This window comes from Lissotriton helveticus, chromosome 3_1, assembly GCF_964261635.1.
Source record: "Lissotriton helveticus chromosome 3_1, aLisHel1.1, whole genome shotgun sequence".
NCBI classification, from domain to species: Eukaryota; Metazoa; Chordata; class Amphibia; order Caudata; family Salamandridae; genus Lissotriton; species Lissotriton helveticus.
Genome location: NC_136061.1, coordinates 846250756 through 846263364, shown reverse-complemented (window position 1 = coordinate 846263364; position 12609 = coordinate 846250756).

The window sequence follows — 12609 nt, the reverse complement described above, 5'->3', positions numbered from 1 at the left end:
TTCCACCCGCCTCACCGCTCTCACCTGTGACGGCCGCCACTGCTCTGCAGACTCTCTTCTTAGGAGGATGCCTAGGAATTAAAGCACCTCTACCAGAGGTTTCTTTCTACCTACATCAGAGAGAATATGCCCTGCAATTAGTCTTGGGCAGCCCAGGTTGTACAATCTTGACCCCCTTGATTCCTAGGTTGCCGCGGTTTCTGCTTTCTGTATATCATTTTAGGATAAGCAAGCCCTTTGACTTTTGTCCTCTGAACCACCAGCGTGCTGTAGTGCATGGTAAAATAACAGCCCTACCGCTTAGGCTAGTTAACGCACTCAACAGTTCTCCTGGGCTGGTCTAGGTGTGACTTTGCAGGTAGCGCTACCCACACAAGGTAATTTGCATTTGGTTGGTCCTAATCTGATCCTTCCCATCAGATGTATCCTTTTGAGAAGCCTGCAGATCTGGAATTAGTCTGTGGACATTTTACTTTAAAATTTTAATTTTGATGGAGATTAAAATGGTTACTTTGTTCAGCCAGCCAAGTTCAATGTACTTTCGGCTGCAGGCAACATATGAATATTAAATACCTTGTCTAGGATCTTCTTGTCAGAATAGTTACACCCAGGAAACCACATCAAGGTGAAAATTACCCGATGTGCTATGGCTCTTCCCACAGGGATCAGAGCAGACTTTTGGCTCCGACCCTGAAATTGAAAAGCTCTAAAGTACCTGAAATTATGAAAATGAGTAATGTAAAAAGAAAAAAAGCATCTGCACATGATGTATATTACAAGTAGGTCTCTGGCTTCATGACATCTATTTTTTACATGTCCATCTGTATTTATCCATATTTGGGGGTTTTTCAATCACACTAGTGTCAATCCATGTTTATTTTTCCAGCTTGGAAAAAATGAAGGGAGAGATTTACTAAGATGTTGTGCCATGTTTGCGTGACAAAAGTGATGCAAATCAGCGCACATTTTTTTCCCCCTATTTACTTTCCAGCGCTAGACTTGTTTAGCGCTGGGAATAACGAAAAAGTACGCGAAGCAGCGCTTAGCGCTGCTGCGCAATACTTTGCGTCGTGGGGGCGTGCCAAGGGGGGAGCATGGGTGCTCCTATACAACCACCCAAGTTTTCTCACACTAAGCCCATTTTACTAAATAAAGTAGATGAGGTTTAGCGTGAGAAAACGGCGCCCTTTCCACGTAGGCGCACGGAAGGAGAAATGCTTTAATTTCTCCTTGCTTTTTCTACTTGGCATGAGTGCTGCACTGTGCAGCACGCATACAAAGTGGGAAAAACTATGCAATGTCTGTGCATCGTATTTCGTACAGGAAGGGTGCCCTTTCTGTACAAAACCTATGCTAAACTAATGCACACTCCCTAGAGCTATGGCGCTATGGTGTGTGCTTGGCGCACAGCTGCTGTAATCGGCATCAGCGCAAGGGAAAGAGGAGGAGAGAGCCATATCTCTTAAGATATGGCACTCTCCTGCTACCTCCCTGTCGCGCAACGCATCGCAGCCTCACGGGGGGCTGCGCTGAGTGAACTTTTTGTAATCTACCCCAAAGTTGCTATGGGTATACTTCAATATTTTTAAGCAAAAAAATGTGCACTTGCACGTAGATTACTGGCTGGTGTTTGAACTATAAGCAGCCCTGCATATCGGTGGAATAAATGGCATTGTAAAATGAACACTTATGCACTTTCACTGTCATTTGAGGAAATGTAATCTATTTTTGGCCCCTATTGTTGCCATTCTGTACATCTGGCAATCATGACCGATTGAATGGAAACTCACTCTGCATTTTAAAAATTGGTAAAAAGCAAAAAATTGGGACCATTAAATGTACGTACACTATTGTCTGAGTACCAGTTAAAACAATCAAAGTGGACGGACCCACTAGCAATTGCGACTCACTCTGATTTTGATTTAATGAGTGCCAGAAAACCCTTAGGTTTATTAAAAGACCCCTCACCCACCAACCTAGTAGGTGGCATGCTTCATCATTGGCTCCCAACTGGGAAGCCAAATGCCACCCAGTTGTGCTACAACACCTGATTACAATGGAGCTGGTCTTGTGTATTGGTGAAGGAAGTGATGCAAGTTAAAATTATCTCTGGGGATCCTTTCTGAATAAAACTTTATTCTCAGCGGCCCAGGACAAGGTTAAAAAAAGAGAAAAGGACAACTTTGGAAAAAAGATCCGGGTTGGACCCACTGGAAAAAACCTGTAAGGAGAAAAGACAGAGACAAAACACAAGTAACATAAAATGCAGTCTTAATAGCAGTATTAATGTGCCACTGTATTTTGAGGTGTCTTTGGTGGATAGGCACAGATATGAGTCGATCAAAAGTATCAACCTCATGGTTGACGGTAAATGCATGCTGTACAGGTATATTGTGCTCATTTGGCATGCATCAGTCTGCTAGTTGTGGCGTCCTTGTAGCATGCCGGTACACCACAACAACAAAAGTAAAGGATTGGGGAGGCCAAATGAGGTGCCGTGTGTGCCTTTAGCTATACTGTTAAATACTAAGTGCTAGGTGTTGACAGGAACACATCGTTATGTAGATGTGCCGCTGAGGCCATAGCAAAACGTCACATATGTTTGGTGGCTTTAATTAAGTACGTAAATAATTATCTGCAAAAACTTCATAATTACACTTGCTACGTGTTACTTGTAGCTTTTACACTTGCTACGTGTTACTTGTAGCTTTTAGCAGGACCCGGGAGGGGCGCCCATCTGTAGTCACACACTGAGGGCGAGAATGAAGGATAGAAATATTAGCGGTGGCCAGAAGAAATGCTGACTCGAAGGAGTCAAAAAAGGGGCGAGAGAGCGTGGCTTGCTGGCTACGGAGCTGCACGTGGTCGTGTCTCAGTACTGGCTGTAAAGAAAAGTCTTACTATGTCAAGATGAAGCGTCGGCGGGCAGCACCTATTGCAGTCTCCCAGCAGTCCTGGATGTTACTGAGTACCCCCGTGTGGTGAGAATAAGTATAGAGAGGGTCCCGTAACTGGAGAGGAGCAGGCCGTGCTGACGTCATTCAGTCGCCTCCACCTCTGCTGCTGCCCGTGGTCCACGCAGGGGACCCGCTAACAGTGCGGCCGCTTTAGTGCCACATGAGGGCACAGGAAGCAGTCTTCTAGTGTTTCGGACCCTCTGGGGTCCGGATGGCCGCGTCACTTCCGGTCAGAGGTAGGCGGGAGTCAAGAAGATCAGCAAAATGGTCAGGCGATTTAGTCGATGTCTCTTCAGTAATTTTGCCCGGCGTTAAACGCCTCTAATACCTTACAAAGATTATCAAATAAAGAGGCAGGCGCTGGAGACAGGAAGACAGGAAACACGTTTTATTCCGATGGAGCAGAACACATCAGATCGGACAACAAGGTATCGTCTCGAGGTGCTCTCTGACAGCCTCTCTGAGACCTGGTCTTTTATATACTGGTTTATGACATGTGACCGTTCTTTATTACAATAAAGACATTGTGAAGTAGTGAAAGATGACATCCTCGGTACCCCCCCCCCCCATTCCGGCTCATTCCAACACGTGGCTACAGTAGAGGTCCTCACCCCCCATACAACAGGAGGGGGCTATCACGCAGCTGAGTGTTTCGCCGATTCCTTTGGAATGTGTGCGCCTGATCGAATCTCAAGGGGTGGGGAGGTCATGATCAATAGTAGCTCCTTTGAAAAGGGTCGAGTGCATACAGTAGTGGGCAATAAACTGTATCCTCAGGCCAAGGGATGACCAGCGGTTCATACAGACAATCGGGCTCAGAGGAAGGGGTCATCAAAGGAGAGGTATTCATAGAAGGAAAGGATCAGTGTGATCAGTGTGGATAATCGGAAGGAGGTGTTGGTCAGGCGCGGGGTGTGATTCCTAGAGACAGAGTCATGTGGAAGAGGAGGGTTCATGACTTACGCATGTGGATGCGGGGTCAGCCAGAGTGCATGGGGGAGGCTTGCAGGGTCAGGGAAGTGCGCTGATGATTGATCGTGAACAGGGAGATCATGGTACCTAAAAATGGCTGTCGTGTATGTTCATACGTGAGTCTGAGGAATGGACAAGATGGCGCAGATGATGTTTAGTTCACGAACTAAAATTCCACAGTCCTCCCTTTTAACATGTCTCGCCAGTTTGTCAATTCGGATCTATCCCCATAAGACCACGTATTTCTATCTCATAGAGGGGACTCATGTGTTCAGTTCTAAAGTCCAAAGTCTTAGGGCACATACAGTTAGAAATGAGTTAGCACAAAGGTGGCAGACATTGAATACCTAAGCAGCATCCACACAGTACCACGACTGGTATCAGTATAAATGTAAACAATCTCCATCCCCAGTCCTTCAAAGTGTCCCAAAACCAGCTTCCAAGCGACCATCCTTCTTGCTCTTGGTGAACCTCTGAGGATAGTCTGTGGAGGTGTTCAATTGCTTTGTAGACTGAAGGCGAGTTATCTGGCACGTAGGTGCAACAGCTGGAGCCGATGATGCGGCATGCTCCTCCACGGTCGGCCAGAATCACATCTAGAACAAGGCGGTTTTGGAGAGCCACCAGGCGGACTGCCTGAAGCTCAGCCGTGTTGTTAGCAAGGATGCCAGCCGTGATGTTAATGGTTGTTTCTATTGCCTGAGTTAGGTGTCGGATAGCACGGCTGTTTGCCATTGGTCCCCACAGAGGAACAAGTCCCTTTGCTGCATCCAGGAACTGTGCTCCGGTGGAGTCGGCTTGTTCAATGTCTCCGGCGCGCTTTTGCCGGTGATGGTAGGCTGAGGCCACATACGTGGGAGGAAGAATGAAGGCGATGTAGTACGTACCCCTCCAACCTTTCGGGAGCCAGGTGTAAGCTTTGGTGCCACAAACAAAGTACATATTCGGAGAAGCAACAAAGGAAGGAGGATCAACTGAGACCAATGTTCTGGTGATGCGGCAGGAACTGTGACCCACCAGCTGCGTTCCCTGGCCTTCAAGACACACGAGTCCTGTGACATTGATGACAGACAGGGCCACGGTCAGGGTGGCAGCTGTTTGCTTCCGCAGGTGGGAGAAGGTGGGTCTGGCTGGATTGTGGAGTACTTGCACTTCGACTCTTTCTTTGGCAGGGATATTCATAAGGAAGGCGGAACCTGAGACCGCAGGACAAATGGGGGCAGACGTTCTTCCTGTTTTGTTCAGCCAGAACCCATAGTAGAAGTGTGACACTGTCTGACCAGAAGCGGCGTTGTCCTTGTTGCTCTCCTGCAAGAGGATCAACCAGGCGAGGCAGGAGCCATGAACTGAGAAAGGAGAAGGGATGAAAGGTATGGAGTGTTCAGTGGCATGCGGGAGCAACCCGCAGATCCAGCAGTTCGTGGCATTTGTAGCAAGGTTGTGCTGGTGCAACAGTTGCACGAAGGAATTGTTCCAGAACTCCCTACGCCTCTCTCGGAGCTGAGGCGAAAGGGGGATCAAGTGATGCTCTTTCATGGTGATTGGCTGTACAGTGGCCAGCAATCTCTGATGAGCGGGTGTGCTGTCCTCCAACATCCAGAAGGAAGTCATGAGGAGGAGGCAAAAGAGGAAAAGGATGGAGTAGGCGATTGTCTTTGATTTGTGCAAATTGTCAGTCTTTGGGTTCCTGTAGTGGGTATTTCCGGTTGCGTCCATCATCTTCTTGTCTGGCGCTTCCATCATCTTCTTGTCTGGCGCTTCCATCATCTTCATCTTCAAGGTGCTCGGTAGTGGGCAGAACCACAGACTTTGTTTAGCTTCTCTCCAGGTGACCCTTGGTTGTTTTAGGTCACCGTTCTGAGATTTTAACTTAGTCCGTGGTCTACTTAGCCGAAGCTCCCCCCTTTCGACGCAGGAAATATCCTTCCCGGGATGGCACAGTGGGATCAGAGAATTTTGCAAGTTCAAGTGCCTCTGTATCAGGATAGCAGTTCAGTGATGGTCGGTCTTTGTTCAGGAGCTCTTCTTGGGTGTCGACGTTTTCTGTCGTGGCCAGGGTCGAGGAGACCTTCTTACAGTGATGGCCGTGCAGCCAGTGCCTCTTTCCCTCCACTCGAAGAGCCGTCCGAGTGGTGATCAGTACTTGCCAGGGGCCCGTCCACCGGGGTTCCAGACTCTTCGCTCGTTGAAAGTTCCGGACTAGAACATAATCTCCCGGTTGGATATCGTGACCGGGGCCCCTGGAAGCATCGGGGATGGCCTGCTGCACCTGTTGATGAATGACAGACAACGTTTTAGTTAATTTGCACAAATAATCTGACAACAGGACGTCGGGGACGTCGTGAATGGAGGTTGGTTTTGGGGCAGTCCAGAGGTTCATTGGTCGCCCAAACACCACCTCGTAGGGGGTCAAGTGGTGCTTAGTGGGAGTGGAGCGCATCGATAGCAATGCCAGTGGGAGGGCTTCTGGCCACTTAAGTCCTGTGGTGGCCACTATTTTTGACAGTTTCAGTTTCAGTGTAGCATTGTGTCGCTCAACTAGGCCAGCGGATTGGGAGTGGAAGACCGCATGGAACCTTTGTTTTACTCCCAGCCCCTTCAGGATTAGTTGGATAACTTCAGCTATGAAGTGGGGGCCATTGTCGCTCCATAAAATTCGACAAAGGCCGTAGCGAGGGAAAAACTCTTTCAGTAGTACTTTGGCAGTAGTCATGGCAGTGTTATCACGGGTTGGATAGGCTTCCACCCATTTGCTGAAGGCGCATACAATGACTAGTACATACTTCAAGCCTTGGCATCTCTCCAGCTGGATGTAATCCATCTGAAGGACTTCAAAGGGGTGGTCGGGGGTCCCAAACCCTCCCCGGGGTACCACAGTTCCTTTCCCGGGGTTGTGTTGTAGGCAGATAAGGCACTGCTGGACCAGGCGTTTGGCCGAGTCGGGGATTTTGTTGTTGTGCCAGACTTTGGAAATGAGTTCAATCATGGGGGCAGAACCTATGTGTGCAGGGGAGTGTGCCATTGTCAGTATGGGGATCAAGTATGAGTCAGGCAGCAACCACTTGTTAGCATCCTTTGTCCGCCAGCAGCCTTCGTCGTCCTTTAAACCCACCCGTTCCCACTCAGTCTGTTCGTCAGGTGTGCTGGCCGACTGGATGTCCCTAATCGTTTCGTCGTCCTATTCTCAGCTGTGGTTTGGGCAGTGATATCGGCCAGTGCGTTTCCTTGTCCAACTACGTCTGTCACCTTCTTGTGTGCCTGACATTTGATCACTGCTAATCGCTTGGGGAGGAGAACTGCTTCAATCAGGGCGGAGACTAGATCTCCATGGAGAATGGGTGTGCCGTGGGACGTCAGGAATCCCCTTTCCCTCCACAAGAGCCCAAAATGATGAACCACCCCGAAAGCATACTGGCTGTCCGTGTAAATGTTTGCCGTGGTTCCTGCTGCTATGATACATGCTCGTGTGAGGGCAATTAGCTCTGCCGCCTGTGCGGATCGTTGTGTGATGCGGGCGGTTTCAACTACTGTTCGGGCTGTCGTCACCGCATAGGAAGCTGAGGTGGTGCCGTCTGGGAGTTTGATACAAGAACCGTCTACCCATAGTTCTCCATCAGGGTCTGTAAAAGCAGTGTCTCTAAGGTCAATTCTACTTCTGGTCTGTTCGTCCGTGAGGGTCACACAGTCGTGTATAGGGGGCACATCGGGGTCATTTTCAGGCAAGGGCAACAGTGTAGCAGGATTCAAGGTTGTGCATCTCTTAAGAGTGATATGGGGTGCAAGTAGAGTCAGTTCGTACCCCGTCAGTCGTGCACTAGTCAGGTGTTGAGTCTTGGTCTGGTTCAAAAGGGTGTCAACTGCGTGGGGTACTAACACCGTGAGAGAGTTTGAAAGTACAATTCCCTCACTCTGACGGATAGAGACAGCAGCGGCGGCTACTGCTCGAAGGCAAGCAGGTAAAGCTCTGGCGACTGGGTCAAGAGTGGCAGAGAAGTAGGCACAAGGGCGTTGTTTGGAGCCGATGGGCTGAGTTAGAACAGACAATGCGCATCCCTCCCTTTCGTGAGTGAAGAGAGAGAAGGGCTTGGAGTAATCTGGTGTTCCTAGGACGGGTGCCGAGCAAAGGGCATCCCGCAACTCCTTAAAGGACGCTTGGCATTCAGAGGTCCAAGGGAGTGGGAAAGGAACATCTTTGGCCAACAGGGAGAGTAGGGGTTTTATGATGAGACTGAAATTTGGCAACCATTGTCGGCAAAAAGAGGTAAGGCCCACCAATGAACGGACTTGCTTCTGTGTTTTTGGGATGGGGGTGTCTAGGATGGTCTGGATTCGGTCGGGTGTAAGTTTCCTCCCTTCTTTGGACAGGAGATGGCCTAGGTAGGTCACTTGAGGTTGGCAGAACTGCAGTTTCTTTTTGGAGACTTTGTGGCCATTCTCCGCAAGAAAGTGCAAGAGTTGGATAGTGGCTGTGATTGCAAGAGGAGTGGTGTCGGCCGCCAAAAGGATATCATCGACATATTGGATCAACACCACTCCATCTGGTAGCTGGACGGCGTCCAGCTGTCTTTTGAGGGCCTGGCTGTAAATGCTGGGACTTTCAGTGTAGCCCTGAGGAGCTCTACAAAATCGGTACGAACGGTTTTTTAAGGTGAAGCCGAAGAGATAACGGCTGTCTGGATGGATGGGGATAGAGAAAAATGCATTCTTGAGATCAATAACGGTGAACGTGGTGGCAGTGGACGGGATGAGGGTCAGAATGGTGGTGATGTCTGAGACTACGGGGTACTGTGGCACTACCACTTTGTTGACTTCTCGCAGGTCGATGATGAAGCGGTACGCTTTCTCATCTCCCTCACCTTGCTTCTTAACAATGGGTAGGATAGGGCTGTTGCAAACATTACTAACCACTTCCTCTACCACTCCTGCATCTACCAGGGACTGAATAATCGCTACCAATGCCTTCTCGCCTTCGGGCGATATCCGGTACTGTGGGAGTTTCAGGAGTATGGCGTCTGGTCGAACAGTTATGTGCACAGGATCGATCATCATTCGTCCTACATCCGAGTCGTTTCTGGCCCACAGGTACAGGGGTAGGGTGTCAAGCAAGGTTAGGTCAGCATCAGTGATAGAGTACATATGTCGTGCGGGGCAGGATCTGGACATGCTTGGGTTGTCGTACAGGATGACTCGGACTCCCTCTGGGGAACACCTAATAGTAGCTCGGAAATGTTTTAGCAGATCAATACCCATAATGGCGTCAGGGGAGTTGGAGGAGAGCAGAAATGTTGTGTCCGTGGGGTTGTTTCCTAGGTCAAAAGAGATAGGTACAGACAGGGGATTAGTGGAGGGCGTTCCATCGAAACCTATCGATGTAATGTGTGAGCCAGACAAGGGTGCCCTTGGAATCAGTCGCTTCGATAAAACACTACGTGTCGCTCCAGTGTCTACCAAAAATGGAGACTTTGTACCCAGGACCTTAGCGGTGACGTAAGGACCTTGCTGGTCAACACAGAGCTCGACTGGATCCCTCCCTCGCCCTTGGCAGTCCTATGCAAAGTCGTGAGCATTGTCGCAGCCGGACTGTTGGCACTGATTCTGTTGGGGGCGGTCAAATGTGTTCGGTCTGTCAGGTTGGTCACTATTGGTGTCGTGGGTGTGCCCTCGTCCCTGCCCTCTTGTCCTGGGGCCATTTGCCATATCCCTTGTCTCGTTATTCTTAATCGTTTCTCGGAGGACCGGGCATTGAGACTTCCAGTGGCCAAATCCTTTGCAAAACGCACACTGGTTCTCATCGAGGTCTGTTCGTGGAGCGCCAGGTGTGGGTGTTCGGTCTCTAGGGGGTGGATTTCTAGGGGCATTTGACCGGTAATTTCTCCTATACTGCTCCCTTCCTCGAGTCACTCCCTGTAATTGAGCAATCATCACTCGTTCTTTTAAATCCTTTTTCTTCCTCTCAGTTGCCCTCTCGTTCTCGTTCTTTTGGTGTTCGTAATACAGAGCCATCTGAAGGATAGCTGCAGGTTTGGAGGCCCCCCAACTACTCTCGCTTGTCTGTAACTTCTGGGAGACCTCTTGTAATAGCCCTTTTACGTAGTTTTGCACGAATAGGTGCTGTCCGGTTGCGGTGGTCATGTCTTGGCCACTGTAATCGGAGAACACTGTCTCAAATCGGGAGAAATACTCTGATACGTCTTCCTGGGGTTTCTGACGACAAGCCATGACTATCGACCAGTCTACCTTTCTCTCTGGGATCAATGTCTTTAACTTCTGCACTATTTTGTCCGGGAGTTCCAGTATGTCTTTTACAGGTTTCTTACCGGGCTCTCGCTGCCTATCTAGTTCACCGAGTTGATTCCAGGTATGTCCAAACAGATCTGTGTGGTTAGCCTTCCGGATTTGCTTCCACACGTCAGCCGGCAGACATAACCCAAAAAACAAATCAATGTCCGCTAGAGTCATTATGGTTGAGCCCAAGGCTGTACTTAGTTCGGTATAAAATGCTGTCGGGTTCTTTCTTAAATCGGGCAGGGTTTGCCTAAAGGTTAAAATATCTTGTCGATCCCATGGTTGATAAACCCAGTTGTACACAACCCTCCCTTTTGCATCTGCGTGGTTAATATCGTCGTTTGTTCCCTGACCTCTTGGGGGAACCCAGTAGGGGGCGGCTTCTCTGATAGGCATCATAGTGTTGGCTACTTCTAATGGGGGCTCAGCCGTTTCAGAGACTGTGAGCTTAACCTCTGGTTTCTGTTCAGTGAGGTGGCGGAAGACCTCAAGCGTTTGCATGAAGAGGTCCGTCACGTCATGCTCAGTCCCATCTCCAACATCGATCTTTCTATATAGAGCCGTCAGCTTAGCAGGACCCTTAGTTTGATACCTATCCTCATATGCGTTCAGGGTGTGGAAGCTGAACCGTAAAATGAAATGCCGTTTGTGGCTACCAGCATGTGAATTGTACATATCCATCGCATATTCTTCGCTCTGTTTCCGTTCTACCAGTGTCTTTGCTATCTTATCAATCCCATCCCGCTCATCTTTGCTCAACCTATTTGGTCTTGCCGTTAGCTGCTTGCTAGTCTCGAGTTCATCTGATGTTGTTACCAATGTGGCCGGTGCGAAGGCCGTAAGGGCCGGGGCACTAGCGCTAGGGTCACCCTCGCCCGTGCTCAGGACTGGTAGGTGCTGTGCCAGTGGCTGGCAGGGGGCATAAGGAGGGGGCATGTAGATGATCGGAGGACCTAGCAGTAACTCGTCGTTTGCCCGTTGTTTGGAGGGCATCTCTGGGTAGAGCGTAGAGGGGGTCCTAACAGGGCATTGGCCTGTCGACCCTGATTCTTGCGTTTGTCTAACTTCCTCTCTCCTTTTTATCTCTTCATCTAGTTCCTTCGCTGCCAGGTGGGCTGCCTTTCGTAATTCTTTCCCTATTTTTGTTTCTTTTCTTTTTCTTCGTTGCTCTGCTTCTTTGCGCCACATGTCGATACTATCGAGCATAGTGGGTGTTGCCTTATTTATTCTAACAGCTGCTTCTAGCGCTTTTATTTTATGATCATCAAAAGAACCTATCAGTGGCCACTGATTTTTGGGGTCCCTTTTCGTATATTTATGCCATAGTTTACTATAAGCTATGGCGACTAGTCCTTGTTTAGTGAACATGTCCTTATTAGGGGTGCCTTCCAATGGAGCTGGATGGTTCATCTCTAATAAGCGGTCCGGGTTGATCCAACTACTGACCAATGGGGAGAAGATAGGCATGACGGGTTACAACGGGGACAAAAGTCTGCACTACCTATCCTTCACTACTTCGCGAAGACTAGACAGAATATTTTTATTCTGCAGTATTCGCAAATGGGGAATACCCAAGGAGAGAACCAATATCGAACAATTAATGTCCGTTCAATCAAACAATCAGTGGCGAGAAAGAAATAGGCGCGACGGGTTACAACGGGGGCAAAAGCCTGCACTACCTATTCTTCACTATCTGCAAAGGAGGACAGAATATTTTTTACCCTTCCCCGTTTGTAGACAGAGAATTCTCGAGAAAGACAATCCTCGAACAAACAATGTTCGGGCAAACAATCAATCAGTGGGGGAGAAAAGATAGGCACGACGGATTACAACGGGGGCAAAAGCCTGCGTTACCTACCCTTCGCTGCATGCAAAGGAAGAGAGAATACTTTTATCCCTCTCAGTTTGCAGACAGAGAATCTCCAAGAGAACCAACAATTCGAAGAGTAATACTAGTATTTTCAATCAAACAATCAAATATTTCTTAGTTTGTCGTGTTACACGACCTTACCCGGACCGTATGGACAGTTTCTCGTCTTCCGCTTCCAGCGCCCGATCGTCCTCTACTCTCTGCTGCTACCGTGGCACTCCTGATGGTTCCCAGTCAGGACCGAAGATCACTCGGGGAGAGGTCTGCTCGGAACCAGTGAAGTTCAGATGATCGGCTGTCAGACGAGGGTCTATCGGACAGGAGCTCTTCCGATCGTTGCAGTTGTTCACTCTGTCGTTGGGACCTCTCCCACCGGATCCACGTGTCGCTGATGGGCCCCACACGTTGGGACGCCAATTGAAGAAGATCAGCAAAATGGTCAGGCGATTTAGTCGATGTCTCTTCAGTAATTTTGCCCGGCGTTAAACGCCTCTAATACCTTACAAAGATTATCAAATAAAGAGG